Here is a 17697-nt window from a genome sequence, read left to right on the forward strand (position 1 = left end):
AAAAGTACATGACTTGAAAGAAAAGACACCTGAACTATACAGCCATTTGAGACTTTTTTCCCTGGATAGTTCTGTCTGTCTCGTCATACTTAGGGTTTTCTTTTTTATTTTTTCATTTTGTCTCAGTATTTCTGTTACTTCCTGCACTTCTCTGCTTCTTCATGGAGTTAGGGAGTACTTTGTTATTCATGAGGAACTAAATCAATCATCACTTTCTCATGTCATCTTGCATTGCATCAGCTTCCTTTTTTAGATTAAATGGATGGGTGTAGCTCCCTATGGAGTTTAGCAGTGCTGTTTGCTGGGTTGGTTTTGGGTAGTGGTTACTCAATAGTAGCTTAAGCATTTAAACACTGAAGTTAATTTATGTTTATCCATGCCAGTGCAAGGCTTGAAGTTTAAGCACCATTGAGGTAAATGGGCATTTTTACTGCAGTAATGTTGTACCATTATCCCTACAGTCATAATTGTAAAGATTTGCATTTTCAATGGAAGTGGGTAAGGATTAAGAGCACAAGCAGGAGAGAGGTGGGTAGTAGAGATATAAGTGAGAGAGTAATTTGTCCTGCCAGCATCCTATAATTGCTAATGGTGCCTTGGAAGAAATAAAAGAACTTGGGATTGTTGTTTGCAAGATTGCCAATTAATTTGTTTACTGGGGGGTTGATGAAACATTTTATGGGGTATGAGAGTTGCCAGGTAGCAAAAAATACCTTATCATGTAAAGTTTACTTTTCAGTCTGTAGCTGCATTAGGGTTTGAGTAGAACTGAAATTCAATTGAAACAGAAAAATTGAGATTTTCTGTGCATTGTATGACCTGCTCCACTCTGATTTAGTTTCCTTATGGCGTAAGACTCTGCTACCTAAGTTATTACATTAATATTCATTGGGTAGATCATTATTGCACTGTTGGAGCCAATAAATTTTGGTTTAGTTTAAAATGAAAGATGATATTTTATACATTATGTAAGCATACAATTTTTATTAGCATATCAGACTGTGAAAGAGTGATGCATTGCAGTAAAAAGCCAAGTATTTCAAGTTAATTGCTGTTCTATTAAGTAGAAGTGTGGTTTTGGCTTAAAAGAGTGTAGAGAAATGTTTGGCTAATGAAAAGAACGCTCACAGTGGTAAGTGTTTGATGTAGTGAAGCTGCTGGCTGAAAATACTCACCTCAGTGGTCAGAACTGAAGGCCCTCAGAAGGAGGTTGGTGAGATGAGACTAGTCCAGCATGTAGAAGCACTTTTGGGATGAAGCCAAGAGGCAGTGGTGCCCACCAAGCCCCCATTGAACTTCTAAAGATAAATGAAGAAATAAAGAGCTGCCAAGATAAACATTCAGCAGCAAGTTTGTCTGACCTGACCTGCTCTTTTTGTCCAGAACAAGTAGTGTGAGAGAGCAGAAACCACATTAAAGCACTTGGTTAGAGGGTAGCTGGTAAATGCAGGCATGATCCACCAGATTCTTCTGCGTCGTGCGGTGCTGGTGCACTACCAGCCCACACAGGCAAGCAGCTCCTCTCACAGGGCCACAGTGAGGGCAGGGAATCAAGGCAGGTGGTTTTCTTAAGCACTTTCCTTCTCTCCTGCTCATCCTCCTGCTGTACTTTGGGCAGGTGTGGAGCCTTGCTTTTTGGGATGTGCTGCCAGTCACTGGCAGCTCCTGGCCAGTTCCCCCCAGTTTATATACTGAGCATGATACTCTGTGGCATGGAACATCCCTTTGGCCAGTTCGTGTCAGCTGTTCTGGCTCTGTTCCCTCCTGGCTTGTGCATCTCCTCACTCACAGAGCACAAGACACTGAAAAGTCCTTGACTTGGACTAAACACTATGTAGCAACAACTAAAACATCAGTGTGTTATCAGCATTATTCTCATCCTAAGTCCAAAACACAGCACTGTACAAGCTACTAAGGAAGAAAATTAGCTCTATCCCAGCTCGAGCTCATTCTTGATTTCCTTCCACATCCACACCCTACAACTTCTTACTTCCTCTACCATGGCGGGGTGGGGTTGCAGCTAAAACCAGAGTGGAGGGAGGGAATTCAGCTTTTCCTGTCTGCTATGGAGATCTCTGTTTGGAAATGTGATACATTTTGACTCACGATGCAACAGCAGTTTCCTTCCCTGTACCCCTCTTCAGTGATGCTCTCAACAGCTGCCATGGATTTCTGTTCCCTAGTTGGAGCACTGCAGCACAACTGGGCTGTTTTTGTCAGAAACATTCAATCCACTGAACTTTGCATTGAAGATTGGATTGTTTACTTCAGTCTTCCTCTCCTTCTACTCTACCACTGTAGAGAGCTGCTTGGTTTTGAAGTGTGCCCTGTTATTTGAGGCAGCAGATGTATTTGTGGCTCATTTTATGATGATGTCAAAAGGCCATATTTGAACAGAAGTTCTGCCACTTCACAAGGCTTGGGGTCAGGTGGCTCCATCCCCAGGCAAGCTCAGAGAGGTGGTTTTTCTCTCTCTTATAGGGATGGAGCATAACACAGACCATTTGGAAGTTAGAAATTCAACTCAAAGTCTCAAGATTCAGTACTATCCTTTAATTGCAAGTCCATTCTTTATAATTTCTAGATATCAGGGTGTTCCCTCCTATTATGTCCCTGAGCTGTGTCACTGGTTTCTCTTTTGTCTAGCTGGACCCATGAAACTCTGAATAAAAAATTGGTAAACCCACAAAATTTATTTAGGAAGTCAGTGCAGAGAGGGAATTATGAAAAATTATGAAAAATCCACTGAAGCCATAAGGATCAAGAGATATTCAGAAAAAAAATTTGGACTTTGATAAACTTTTTCATCTGTATTAGAATGTAGTCACTGGAATTCATCAATTTTTAAATCTGTTTGTATAGTATTGGGGTTTGGTCAGAACTGCTGTGTTTTACTTTGGTTATAGATGAAGATTCAGCTTTCAGTTCTAAAATCAGGTTATCTTCACAATATTTAAGGATGAAGGAATTGGACTTAAAACGGATAAGAATGTAAAAAGTGTTTGATGCTGTTTCTATTTTAGGATTTTGGTAGGTTTTTAGCTTAGCTTTCAAAGAGGTTTTCAGTAGGGTTGTTTCTTTTTCATCAGGGTAGATACTTCTTTCAGTGATCGGCAGAATCTCTATTCATCCAGTGGATAGTTCAACAAATATACTTCTGTAGTTCCATATGCCATTTTAATCTTCACTGCTTTAGTGGTTCATGCAAATTCTGTCATAGGAGAGTATTTCTGTAGATCTGGACATGGGTGCTAACTCAAGTGCCCTTTCAGTGGCAAGAATTTTGGACTGTAAGGGATAAATGAGAGAATGGCAAGCTCTAGCTAGTATATAGTGCATGAATAAAATTATTATAATTGATAAATATAAGTTCCTGATACTTCAGAATGAAGTAGGATATGTTGCAGTCATTGGTACTGAGCTTACTGAAAAGAGCCTGAGAACAATCTGCAGTTATAACCACTGGGATTTCTGAGCTCACAATTCTTATATATTGTAGAGGTCAATAACTAATCGATCCCAATTCGGGGGTAGACACTGGAATATTTATTGAACACGCATCTCGCAATTTAAGGGTCTTGGGGGCAGGACATGTTAATGAGGAGGATGGGTTATGCTAACTAGAGGATGGATTATACTAACTAGAGGATTACACAATTTCCTGCTACAGTTACACAAGTGGTTAATATTTTCCCTTAGCTAGGACCACATGAGGGAAGAGAACAAAGGGGTTTCTACATGGTCTGACAACATCCTCACAAAGTCTTTCCATATCTTGCTGAAGGAGACAGGACAATCAACATAGCTAAGTATTAACAGGTCTTGTGATGAAGGTCTGGTCCTCAGGTGATGGGATTTCTCTCAGCCCCTGTTGCCCAAGGCCAGCTACTCAATCCCATCAGACTCCTTCCTGCTGACAGCCGAGTTTTGGTTCTTACAATATATAACTCTGGACAGCTCTTTGGCTAAAATAAATCACTCTCACCCTACTGAAATCAATGGAGAAGTTGTAAGTTTTATAAATCAAAGTTCGGCAATTTCTGATATAAAAATTTTTATTGACTTGAAACACCATGTGAGTCTCAGTCATAGGCTGCATTATTTTTTTTTCTTCTAGGAGATGGTTCTTTAGTACCAATTATACTACTTTAATCCTAATTAAATTCACTTCTTGACAAATTTAAAGTTAATACATATTTTGTGGTACTTTTTAATTAAAACATGCAAGTATTTGTCACCTATTGTTTAGAAGACAATTAAGATAATAATTTAGATGCAGAATAAGTAGTGCAGGAACGTAATGCACCAGTCTACAATATGCAAAAAATAGTATGCCTGCTAGGTTAATGCTTCGGTACACCAGCAGGAGCACAGAGGGCACAGCTCTGAAATCCTGATTGGAACTGATACAAAAGGCGCCTGTACTGTGAAGGACATTGCAACTTAAAAGTTGAATCTGCTTTAAGAGAAATCATAAGAGCTGCAAAGCCTTTCTTCAGAGATGGCATCAAACCATTTTGACACCTAATCAGTTGTTTCTTTCATTGTTATAAAAACACTGAAGCATTTTCAAGTGAGTACTTTGAGACTAGCATTTGTACAAGGCTCTCCTGTTGTATTAAAAGTGCCTGCAAAGCGTTTCTTGGGGAGGTGTGATTTGCAGCTAATGATCATGAAGCACCACCTCATGTTAACATCCTTCTAGTACTATTGGGTTGTTAGATGGAAGCTCACATTTCACATCTCCTTTTATCCAAGGGTTATGTCATCCTAAATTGCCTGCAGCAGAACTTGGTTCTCCTGAATTTCACTGTCTAATGGCACCAACTGGGTGCCTCCTGGACCTCGTCAGATATACATGACTGCTGTCAAATCTGGCCTCTCATTCCATCAGGGAATGAGTTTTGTACCCTAATGAGTGAGAAACTGGGAGGAAATGTAGTTCTTCTAGACAATAAATTAGGGTCAGAAAAGAAGCATTTATATGTTTACTCTTTGGGGACTCTAGACCAGACTTTGCACAGCAGCAGTGTGAGTAAATAGACTGGCATCAGATAAAACAATGCACTGAAATCAAACTGTTGAGCCATAGGCTATAGGCATATTTTAAAAATACAGTGAAGTCAACTGCTGTTCTCTGATGCACCTTAAGCAGGGAAGGATATGCACCTTAAGCAGGGAAGGATATGCCCAGGGTGAGCTGCAGTTTGTTTTGGAAATTCAGTCTTCAGTAGAAATAAATTATTATAAAACCTTGATCCAGAATAATTTTATTATTTATGTGATGTGTCACTTCAATAAAAATGTAACATAGATGTATTGAGGTTGTTTTTTCTCATGCTCTCAGAAGAAACTAAATCTCCACCATGTTTCTTAACATTTGTAAGCAAACCTCCCTCATATAACAATAAATCAGCTTATCCTAAGTTATCCCTAGTGTATTTATGTGATGCTCTGTGCTGCTTAATTTATTTTTTTAACACCGCCTTCTTCTGTTTTCTTTTCATTGCATTCAGATGAAACTATTCTCTTAATAGTTAGGAGAGGATGCTATGACTGGTACTTATGACTCTGACATGGATAGCAGTCCTGTTGTCCTATTCCTTTTTCATCTCTTTTCCTTTTATCTGTTGGATGCTTGCCGCACACTATAATCACAAGCACTTTTAGGTCAGCAACTGCTGTGTTTTATTTTTAAACTGTACTGGTTAGCAGTTGGATGTAACACCAAACCTAATTTTGGGTTCCAAATGCTGCCATAGCGGGAATATTCAATGATAATAAAATGCTTTGCTTCTCTCTCATTTAGAGTTCCACCTAATCTGACTAAGCAATCAGCAGTTAGTGGGTAGATCTAAATGAAATATTATTACTCTATAAAACTGTTTAAATTTGAATGACCTTTTATTTAAGATGCAGGAGCATTTTTCCAGCGTTTGGACTGCTAAGCAAAGTATATGCTGTAAAAGAAGCATTTATTGCTCGCTTGTAAAAATAAAATACAATATTGGTAAGTTAGCTGGAAGCTTGCAGATATCTTAAAAAGATGACAAGGTAAGATAAGCAGTAGAGCTAAGCTGAAATTGCTCTGGAGGTCTTTCTGAATAGCTGTCAGTTTTATGTTCTCCTAGCACAATAATGGGCACTCCCAGGAGGTGGGAGTCTCATGAGATAATTATTCTTCTGAGGTTTAGACTGGTTTTGCTATGCCTTTTCCACAGATTGGTAAGACTGCCTTATAATTATTCTGATCCTCTTACATTAGATTTTTCTAATGTAGAAATTAATAGAATTAATTTTGTATATATACACTGTACTTACGTTACCTCACCTATTAATGAATTTCAAGCAATATTGAATGCTATCAGATGGCAATAGTAAGTGGTCTGGTTAGCTTTTATCTTGCAAATTGGATTTAAGTCGCGCTGCCCTTGCCTCTTGAGATGTGTTTCTTTTTAATATTCAGGTCTATTTTCTGCTATCATAAGCAGGCATATTTACTCTCTCAGACTGGTTTACCTTTGACTATCCTTGAAAATAACAAAAACTAGAAATAAAAGTTTAAAATAAATCCATATTTTATAGCTGTTGAATATTTTTATAGTTCCTGGTGCACAAAGCTGACACAGTTGTTCACTATCTCTCTGTGAGCATTAAATAATATTGAGGAAATGAAGTAAAAACCTGGCAAAACCTCAGTTTCATTTGGGGGGGGTTGTAGGGCAGCACACTGTCTCAGTCATTAGCTACAAACCTTTGATATTGCCAATAAACCCATAGACAAATAGCAACCTCAGCCTCTGGATTCTCAAGGAAATCTATATTTTTGGAGGTTTTGCTACTAGGATGATCTGACAAGCTCTGACAGGCTTTCCTGTATGATAAAACAAACATATAGGAAAAACAGGAAAAACTTCTTTTTTTAAAAAAGGTTACACATGGATTGGTGTCTTTACAAGTTGAAATAGCCATCTGAGCTGTGGTGATGTTGGACATGAGTGAATTAGATCATATTTTTACCCAGCTTTCCCATCTCTCAGGATGAGAGCAGAACTGCAGTGTGGTGGTTGCTACTAAGGCTTGCAGTTCTTGCTCGGCACCAACTGCTTCTCCTTAGCTTAAAAAAATTGCATCATTTTGCTCTGGAGATTTGCCAGATCTTTCCAAAGGAAAGGCTTGAATTTGTTTTGTTCTCCCCCCTCTGTGCTCCAAAGCAACATTAGTCAGTTTTGAGTGTCTGAGCATGTAGACACATGCTTGTCCTTTGGGAGTAACAAAATACTTAAACATGAACCTTGTTTTGTTAGATGAAGATTGGTATGTTATCAGAAGAACAAAGCTCTCCTTGGTTTCATTCCTGGGAAGCAATTGATGGAAAACATCTTTTTTGTGTCGATAGTATTGATCTGCCAGAGTACTGGTACCTCCATATAAGACCTGGGAGCTTCGACACAGGGATGAAACAGCTCCTGGTAATTCTGCCTTTCATTTAGCCAGGTTTCATCATCAAGGCTGTGGTTATGTTATGGCATTTAAAGAATTCTGACTCGCTGTTTAAAGCTCTGCTGGATCATATAGATCAGCTGCTGATTTTGGCCCACGAAAGAAATGAGGATATCTGATGTGTAAACTTTACCATTCAGAATATAAGTCACAGCAGAAGGTGTACTTGCTTAATGGTATCGTACTGAATATTGTTTATTATTTAGCTGCTGGAAGATGACAGCAAATACATTTGCAAAACTTCTGATGACTTGCTTCTTTTCCCTGTGCCTTTGCCATGAAATATATTAAATATTATTGTGCCAAAACCATAACCTTATTAATAATTAATTGTCCCTACATAAAGTGTTTCAGTGGGATGAATTAGAGGATTTGCTCGAAATTGCAGCGCTTGGGTGTATCTTTAAAAAATAACAGGAAAGAAGAGGGTGTTTTTTCTTACTGGCTGATTTTATAGCTAAAGATGTGATGGATGTGCTTTTAAGAACTAGCTTGACTGTCTTCTGAGTCTTTCTGAAAGATAAGTGGGGTAAGAAACAAATGTTATTTCTTTGTTATTTCTGCAAGGGTGAAGAACAATTCCAGAAAAGTTACTGAGAAAAAATATGCTTTCTTCTTCCTTTGTAATTTATTTATGTAAAAAAAACAGCCTATCTCTCATTACACAGAAGCAAAATTCATTTTTAAATGGGAATTACTGCTTTCACTGTATTTGTTTTGCTTATGGCATGTAAAGAAACTTCATGTTTTTTAAGACACCTAAATACAATATTCTTGTGTTAGATGCATATTTAAAATTTGCAAAGTAGCAAACTGGGATAGTAGCCAGTTGCACTTTCCTTTATACATTAGGGGTGGCTAAATTCTGTCCTCTCACTCAATGCCCCTGGAGGTACTCGTACCCATGAGCACTGGTTTGGAATTGTTTTAATTTGATGACAAAAATGTTAGAGAGACATGGGGTTGGCTTCATATGACATACCACTAGCCAGTGTTTCTCTAGGGAAAATGCTGTCAACATTGCAAGTTACAAAGAAAAATTGTCACCTGTGACCAAGCATCAGGATATTCTGCACAGCCCTGCTGGTTAGTTTGATAAAACTTGTGGAAGACCAAAGTGTACTTTAAATTTTATAGTGTTTCATACAAGGTATTTTGTAAATATATTATATTGTAAGAACTCATTATCAACTGTAAAAGTGTCAGGCTGTAGTAAAAAGCTTTTAGAAGAATTATAGACTTCCACAAGGCACTTAAAATTCCTCCCAAGTAAGGAAACAATACATAAATCATATTCTTCTGAAGGGAAATAGTCCATGATAGTTTTCTAGTAGTTTTAAATACTGGTACTAATTCTTTTATGGCTAAGATTGCAGAGAGAAAAGTGTAGTTACATAGACCTTTCTGAGACAAAAGACTTGTCAGCACAAACATATTATGGAACTGAATTTTAAGAAAATAAACATTTCTCTAATATTTAGGTCCAAAATAGTTAGTGCAGGAACAGGTCTACTGGGAGAACAGTTAAATGGTGGGTGATGATATAATAGGAACAGACTTGTGGAGTGTTGGCCCATTTGTACAACATATTTGAAAAGTCTCAGTAACAGCTGACATTAATCCAAACCATTTTTTAGAAGAGATACATTGAAGATTCAGAGACTAACTTCACTTAAAATAATAATTCAGTTGGCCTTGAATGTAGTTAACACACTTAGATAAAACTGTCCACCAAAGAATGCAATTACAAGTGTCATGTTTTTGTAGTAGGCAAAGTAGACAGGTTGCTTCTTATCCTAGGAGCCCTGATTATTCAGAATTTTATCCGAGAGCTGTGGGAATGATAAATATGCTTTGCAAGTGGGTGGTGTTTTTCCTGTTTTTCATGTTTTAATGTATAGAAGCAAATACTGCAGCAATACTACAGGACCTGTAAAGGAAGCCAAAGTAAAGTCTATTTGCTCAACTTTTATTCTTTTGCAGGTTGTGCACACTCTGAATGACAGGGTAGTTCTCATCTCTGATGTCCAAGGCTTGCATTTGTGTTTAGGCCACAGAGTTCAGTAAGGTCCCTAGGATATGAGTAGCTTGTCTGCCAATTACAACACATTCTGTGATTTTTGTAAGTTACCAATATAAGTTCTCTGATTCACATGGCTTTGCCACGTGAGATAAATTACTGGATTTCAACTTCATTCTGAGTCTGCAGTTTCAGTCTTTAGAAATACTTTTATTTCTGTATCCAGAGAGGGGCAAGTGTGGGGCGAGAGGAGGAAGATGGAGATGATCTCTGAAAAGCTGATGAAAGCCTCCACAGTCAGCTGCAGGACTAGGATCACCTGATATCCTTGAATAGCCAAACACTTGTGCCCTTGCTTAGTGAGATGATAAAATGGCACATTAAAAAATAACAAAGTTACCAAAAGCAGTGATTTGGACTTTGCTAAATGTTAATAAGTTTTCAGGGAACGTGCTGGCTCTATTGACAGATAAACAGGTATCATGTCAAGGTATGAGTGCATTTCTGGAACAGGGAATGTGCTGGTGATACTTCAACATAAATGTTCTAATTGGAATACTTCATGGTGACCATTTTAATGCCATTTTTTGGTATTATTGTGGTTATTTCAGTCATATGCTTTTTCCTACAATGCCTGGACTGCTTTGCTGAGTCCAGGGATCACGGGCTAGAGGATTGAGGGGTGGTGGGTGTTTTTTAGGATGCAGTAAGTAAAAGACTGGAAATGCATTGCCACATCCTGCACAGTGATAAAATTATGGTAGCAGATCTATTCTCAGGTATGCCAACTGATTATCTGGGTTTGATTTTTAGCCAGGAACTAACTGGTCATTAGGTAGAAGCTAAAGTATATGTGTGTAAGATAGGAGGTCTGATAATGGGAGGTGATTTAACTTACGTCATGTGTTTATTCCTACCAAAAAAATGTCCAGTCTCTCAGTCAAGCAGAGCCCTGATTGTCCCATTATGATGTCAGGATACCTCTGGTTTATAGATTAAACATGTGAAAATGTGAAAATAACTGTGTTACATTTTAGTTACATTAGCCTTAGTGTTAAAATAGAGAATGGTAACAATCATTTGGTTATAATTTTTAATGACCAGATTAAATTTAATGGCAGCTAATAACTTAAACAGATTTTTTGACAATGAAGGATGAAAGACATAGTTTGTGATATTTTTTCATTGTCTGTCTTTCTAGTTTTTAGACACAAATCTTTAATGACTTGCATAAGGAAATTCTTCATTGTTGCTTCATTTCAGAGCACTTAAAGCATGGAGGTTCTTAAAGGCCATCCAAGGGCAAATAAATTCAGTGTGATTCACCATTAAAAAGGACCTACCTGTCAAAGATTAGGTAGTGTGAATACCTCTCTGCACTCTTAAATCTTACACATTTCCCAGGAAATATTTAAAGCGTTGAGAACATTTTCATCAGCTTACTTAGCTCCCTGTCAGATTCTTGGATGTGCACTCTGGAAGAGCCTGTTTAATTCTATTTTTTGGGCCCTAGGAAAGACTAGTCTCCCAAAGAGAGTTCTAAAACTAGAACTGTACAAATACCCTTCCCTTTTACATTTCTGCTATTACTATTGAGAACCTTGATTATTCCTTCTCTCAATTTCCAAATTTAAAATTATATTTTCATCACTTTTAATTCACTTTAAATATGTGCAAAATAGGCAGATTTTTTAATTAAATGGGATACTGCTCCAATCTGGTGGTCATAGCTGGCTAAACACCACTCACTAACTGCAGAATGAGGCAGTAAAGGTTTTGTTCTACAAATTTAGCTGTGGATTCAAAAATTCAAATCTCATGTGATCTGTTGGAGTAGGGCCCTAATAATTCACTGACTTCGCGGTCATATTTTATTTGATACTTGGTAACTGTTCTAAATTACTAAATTTACCTATCTGCATGATCTTTCACCTGGATTCTAGTAAAACAGAAATGTGCATTAAACAAAATTAACCATGGACTGACCACCTGTTTATTAGTGGAAAGATACTGTTTTAAAATCTGAAGCAAAAGCAGGAGAGAGCACAATTTAGAATGACCCTGATTCGCAGAATGGGCTGAATGAGCTACCTTTACAGCAGTGGCTTCTAATAGCAAGTTTGTGGTAGGCAAAAGGAAAAGATTCAAAATAGCTGTCAATTTATATTGTGGTTATTAAAAGCTTACTGTCTCAGTCTAATTGCTGTGCAAGAGAGAACTCCACCCCTTTTGTGAGCATTTTTTGACATTTAAATTACACACTATCACTGATTTTTTTTATTTTTTTTTTAAGAGAGAACAGCACAGTGGAAAGCTCCCATCATCTGAATTAATACACCAATTATAAACTGTGTTGCAAGTAAACAATTTGATCATTTCTGTGCCTTACGCTGAAAGCTGAAGTGCCTCATTAAGACAAGAACTGAAGTCTCATTCCATATTTTAGCTGTCCATGTACTGATGATGAAAAAGTTCATTGATAAAGCTGGAAACTGCTCGCTCCTCCATGGGCAACTCTGTGTTCTGAATGAAACATTAAACAGAGTTTTTGACACGCTGAAATGTTTCAACAGCTACATTGCTAATTATTAACTGCAACAGATTTAATTTTGCTCTTCAAAGGAGCAGTGACTTTTCAGGAGATAAAAAACGGGACTCATTTGAGAATATGATTATTTGCAACTTAAAAAATAAGAATGTTCTTTCTCAAGGTGTACTCAGATGTGCCTTCAAGGACAGTTGCTGTATGTAAAGAAGTAATCATAATGCCCGACGTGTATGCCAAATGACTGCAATCAAACATAGAAAAAAGTGCTAGTTTAAAATAGTTTGCAAAGACTGCAATGTGACATAGTTGTAATGTGTGTATACTAATTGGTGAGAGAGCAAAATAAATGAAAAGGACTAACCATTAGGGGATCAGAAAGGATGAAAATGAGCTTCTGTAACTGATATTTTTTAAGCACAGAGTGGAAATGAAATAATACAATAATGTTTTACATGCAGAGAAAGAACTGACCCTACCAAAGCCACCCCTTATTACTCTTTCCCTTTAGTCTCCATCCACCAATATATGCCAAGGACTACCCAGCTAGAGAACAGCTGGGCAGAAAAGGACCTGGGGGTCCTGGTGGACACCAAGTTGAAAATGAGCCAGCAATGTGTCCTTCCCTTAAGGAAGGCTGAATGGATCCTGGGCTGCATTAGGAAGATGATTGCCAGCAGGTCGAAGGAGAGGTGAATGTTTCCCTCTGCTCAGCACCAGGGAGTGCTCTGTCCAGTGCTGGGTTTCTCAGTATGAGAGACATATGGAAATGCTGGAGAGATTCCTATAAAGGGCCACAAAGGCGATGAAGGACTGGAGGATCTCTCCTATGAGGAAAAGCTGAGAGAACTGGGACTGTTCAGCCTGGACCAGAGAAGGCTCAGAGGAATCTTATTAAAATGTATAAATATCTGAAGGGAGGATGCCAGGAGGACAAAGTCAGTTCTTTTCAGTGATGCCCAGTGACATTGCCAGGGGCAGTGGGCACAAGAATGAAACACAGGAGGCTCTGTCAGAACATCAGGAAACACCTTTTCCCTGTAAGGGTGACTGAACACTGGCACAGGTTGCCCAGGGAAGTTGTGGGGTCTCCATCTTTAAAGATACTCAGAAGCTGTCTGAACATGGTTGTAGGTGGCCATGCTCGAGAAGGAGGTTGAACCACATGACCTCCACAGGTACCTTTCAACCTGAAACATTCTGTGATTCTGTAATGGCCATCTGTATTATAGTCAACTGAATAACATAATCCTGTCTGTATGAAGAAAAACATTAAAAAAATATATGTGCAGGAAGAGTACAAACACTGTTTATCTTTCACAGAGCCTTTTACTCAACAGTTTTGTGTTATTGGTCTGTATATAATTACCTATATAAAAAGAAGAAAAATTTATTTAATAATATATGCTAACTTTATGTTTTGGAAACAAAGCAATAAATATGAAAGTGTACGTGCTAAACATGTGAAAAAACTCTTTACGGGAAATATACAAAGGGCATTAAAATACTAATAACTATTAGTCTTGGTCCTAAAATAACAAAGAAGATTAAAAAAATTAGTAACTAGAGTTGTTTATCCGGTGAATCATTTATCTGCACACTGCCAGTAAGCCAGTGGCTTCCAGATTGGCTCTTCTTCACACACAAGGGTCTTTCCTTGCACATGCAGGTCATAGTTTTAAAATTAGTTGTTACTGGAAAGGAAGTCCAAAATTCAAACAATGGTGGCAGAAAATCTAGTCTGAGAAAGTTCTTCCAAGGTGAACTGCAAAATGTTTTTTTATAATCCTTTAGTAAGGACAAAGGCAAAAAAAGAAAATCTTTACTCCTTTTTCATAGTGACTATAAAGAAATTAGCAAATGATGAGAGTTCCCATTTGGTAACTGTCCTGCTCCTTGTCTGCATAACTCTTTACTGTCATAGGATTCATTAGTACTTTTTAGCATATCTAGAACTGGGCATGGCATATAGCTGCAGTATGGATATTTGTTACTGTTCTATTTATGACCAGAACTGCCACTCAGAAATACTTGATTCGGTGACATAATTTGTGGTCTTTCCTGTAAAACAGCATTTCCTGTTTCTGTTTCTAGTGCAATTACCAGTGTTGGTAATTGGAAGAATCAGTTTGAACTTAAGTCAGTTTCTTATTGGACCTGCTTTAGCTAAGTCGGTCCCAGTGCTGGTAGCACAAAACCACACGTGTCAGTATTACATCATCATCTTCAGAAAGTACAAGGAAATAGTAAAAAGCAATTCAGTCATTCCAGTGTCTTTTACAACTACATCCAGAAAGGTGTCACTTTGGTACAGTGCCAGGCTCAGTGAAGAACAAGGGCTGAAGTCCATGGATAACTTTACTTACTATATAATTACTGTAAGCCCATTTCCCAGAAATTGCTTAAGAATGGCTCTGAGTAATGTATTAACCCTGTACTGCCCATTATTGGCAGTAACACTGTATTCCGTCTTCATGTTTTTTTGAAAAAAAACTTATGTAGTTTTACTTTTTATCTGTCTGCTTAAAGCTTTGCCAACTTTTCAGTACTCAGTCTTTCTGCCCTTACTCAGCTTCAAGTGCTCCATCAGCTTTATAAAAGTATTTTATTCCTAAGATCCTTTTCATCCTCTCTGCTCTGTGAAGAGTAAAGGAAATAAAGTGAAGAACTAACCTGTTTTTCCTTACTCCTGCTTTCCAATTCCACAGTATCATTTTTTGTTTGACAATTTTCTCCAGTACCTTTTCATACCAGTTATGCATTATGAGAAACCTTCTGGTAGCTGTAATACTCCTCAAGAGTCAGCATTCAGCATTCCTTTTCCCTTTCTGTTTAGCATATAACTAACATTTAGTACTTTTTTAGGTCTAATAAATATTAACTTTCTCAACTGGTATGTTTCAAAGCTTTTAGTTAACAGTATTGCCTGTAATATTATTTGAGGGAGTCTCTCATGCTTTATTTCCAGTTCCAGTCTTTCCAGTGAGTACTCAGGTATTCTGGTTTTGCCAAGGTCATTTATGATACAGTTTTGATAAGACTCAAAATAATTTAAAAAAATACCTAAACTGGACATTCTATAATTCTTTTACAGTAAGTCTCTCTTTTACAGTGAGACTCAGAAAGGTGTGTCATAGCTAACCCTGGGACATTTTGTTGAGTTTTTCAGAACTGATTCTCATCTTGTGATCTGAGTTTCTCCTGTGACAACTGCTTTCAACCTTATCTGGCATGGTTTCTGAATCTAAATAAGAAGTCACTGTTGAAAATATGAAACTTTCAAGAAAACAACAATAGAAGAGACCCTATCTTATCATCTGAGAGTACCTCAGTGAACCCTTTTTCCAGTGCTGCTAGTCCCAGTTCTGATAGGCATTATGATCAAAGTTCATATTAGGAATATCATTTAATGAGAGAACAACACAGGGCATTTGTCATTTGTGCCACATCTGACTGTTTGATTGATTGATTCATTTTTGCTAAGTGGCTCAAAACCGAGGTGTGTTGTCCTTGCTGACACCATTACCATGTGCAGAACTGAACGCAGAAGGTGTGTGAGTTGAGGTGTCATGTAGTAACTGAACTGACCAACCAAACTAGTATTGGCAACTTCTGTGAACCAGAACTGCTGTATTAAGTCTAGTGATGGAGAGTGGAGCAGTAGAGCTTCTATGTAATAAGAAGGACTAATAAAAAATAGCAGAACAGAATTTTCAAAAAGGGCAAATAGTAGTAATCAAGTCTGCTCAGGCAGGAGTCGCCTCATTTGACCCCTGACTTAAAAAGGGTTGAAGTTCAGTCTAATCTAGTGAACCAGGATGGGAGTGCTAAGACTTTATCATGCAAGGATGAGAGTGTCTAAACAGGGGCCCAGCATCCTTCTTCCACAAAGGGAGCAAGAGGTTTCTTTCTGAGTTCCATTAAACCTCTCCCTGATCCTCAACCACGGCCCTCATCTCCAGGATGTATTTAAACTAGTTGTTTTTTATTTCCCTACAAATGGATGCCATCAAATGCATGATAGCTTGACAATAAACTCTGTTAATACTATCACCTCTATGGCATCCCCGTGATTTAGGGGCATGCTTTCAGCTGAAGGGATCACAGAGGGTGTTGCAGTACCTTGTAAGGGTGAATGTGGAGCCAGTGACTTGTGGTTTTTCTCCGAGTGTACTATCCTTAAGAATTATTTTACCTATTGAGGAATGGTTCTTTCCACTCTTTCCTGGGCTGACAGATTCAGAACTATGACAAATCAAATGCAATCATTGGGAGTTTTGTTTTATGACTTATCTCCTGGACGATTGCTCTCCACCTAAGCTGCAGTGTTTCCTCACCATCAGTCTGTCTCAAGCTAATGAAGCACTTTACAGCCACTTGTAGATCAGCTTTCACTGTTGAATTCACTGTGCACTTTCTAATTAATTTGGAAGACTAAAGCAACAAGTGATATTCACTGGTTTTTCATTGTTTCTCTCTCTATTATTTCCTTATCTGAAGTCACAAGTATAGATAATAAGATATTTGCATTATCTCAATGTTTTTTCTATTGGAAAAATATAATAAGTGAAGAAGGAAATTCAGAAATTCACTTGCAGTAGTGCAGAATTATGACAGAGGAACTTAATACACAATATTATGGTGTTATGGTAAACTACATGTGAAGCAACAGATGTATAGGAAAAAAAGAGTAATATATTACTATTATAATGTAAGAAGAGAAAAAATTACTGAGCTCTCGTATGAATAAATTTCAGTGGTCTCATGAATAGCTTCATATAATTTAAAATACGTATTCTGCATAATGAACTTGCAAGCTAATTACTCTTGGATTGCCACAGCAGGGTATAACTCTGTCAGTCTGGGAGCGTTTTGAATTTTGCCAAAGTTGTGAGGTGGATATAGTTGAAACTGAGACTGAATGGGTTTTCCAATCGATATATCTACAAATTGCTGCAGAGTATTATTCCAGGGAGTAACTGTGATCATTGCTAGATTTATCCTCTTTTAAAACAATAGAGTTAAAAATGGCAGATGGTAGTTAATGATTAACATTTCTAGTAAACAAACTTTTTGCAGGGTTATATTTAAAGTGGTTGTATGTATGTAAATAGACAAGGAGCATGAGCTATGCAACTGTAATTTAATTATATTAGCATAACTTAAGGAGAAGTTCAGTAAATAACAAACACCTTAATTAGCTTGCACAGTATTGGGAGGTTAATGACATACCCTCGGTAAATGACTCTTCAAAGTGTTTGGCTACATGACAGTTCAGAGCCAAAGTAGTACCCGGTGCCCCACCCTCTGTGCTGGTGTATGGTAACTTAACTCTTACCACTCGAGCTTGGCCTCTGTTGCGATTTTTGGAAGTTGCAGCAAATGACTTTCTTGCAGAGGGCTGGAAACCCCCCTGTGGAGTGGGACCATACAATCCAGCTGTAAACTTGCTTGTGGAGTGGACGCTAACAGAAGATACCAACTCTTCATGCCCCTTCAGTCAATAACAGCAATAAATTGTCTGCTTGTAATTACAGGGTTTGCAGTCTTTCCTTTTTCTACATTTTTCTCATTATTTTTGTTGATGCCATTTCTGGAAAATATGGCAATTGCATATTCTAGTGGGTTC

General features: G+C 37.8%; 1 protein-coding gene across 1 annotated transcript in view; it reads left to right on the forward strand.

Moving 5' to 3' along the window:
- The window catches only part of CHN2 (chimerin 2), a 161288-nt gene that overhangs the window by 49076 nt on the left and 94515 nt on the right, over positions 1-17697 (forward strand). The gene's annotated exons all lie outside the window — the stretch shown is intronic.

This window comes from Neopelma chrysocephalum, unplaced genomic scaffold (assembly GCF_003984885.1).
Source record: "Neopelma chrysocephalum unplaced genomic scaffold, ASM398488v2 Primary Assembly neopelma1_26, whole genome shotgun sequence".
Lineage (NCBI taxonomy): Eukaryota > Metazoa > Chordata > Aves > Passeriformes > Pipridae > Neopelma > Neopelma chrysocephalum.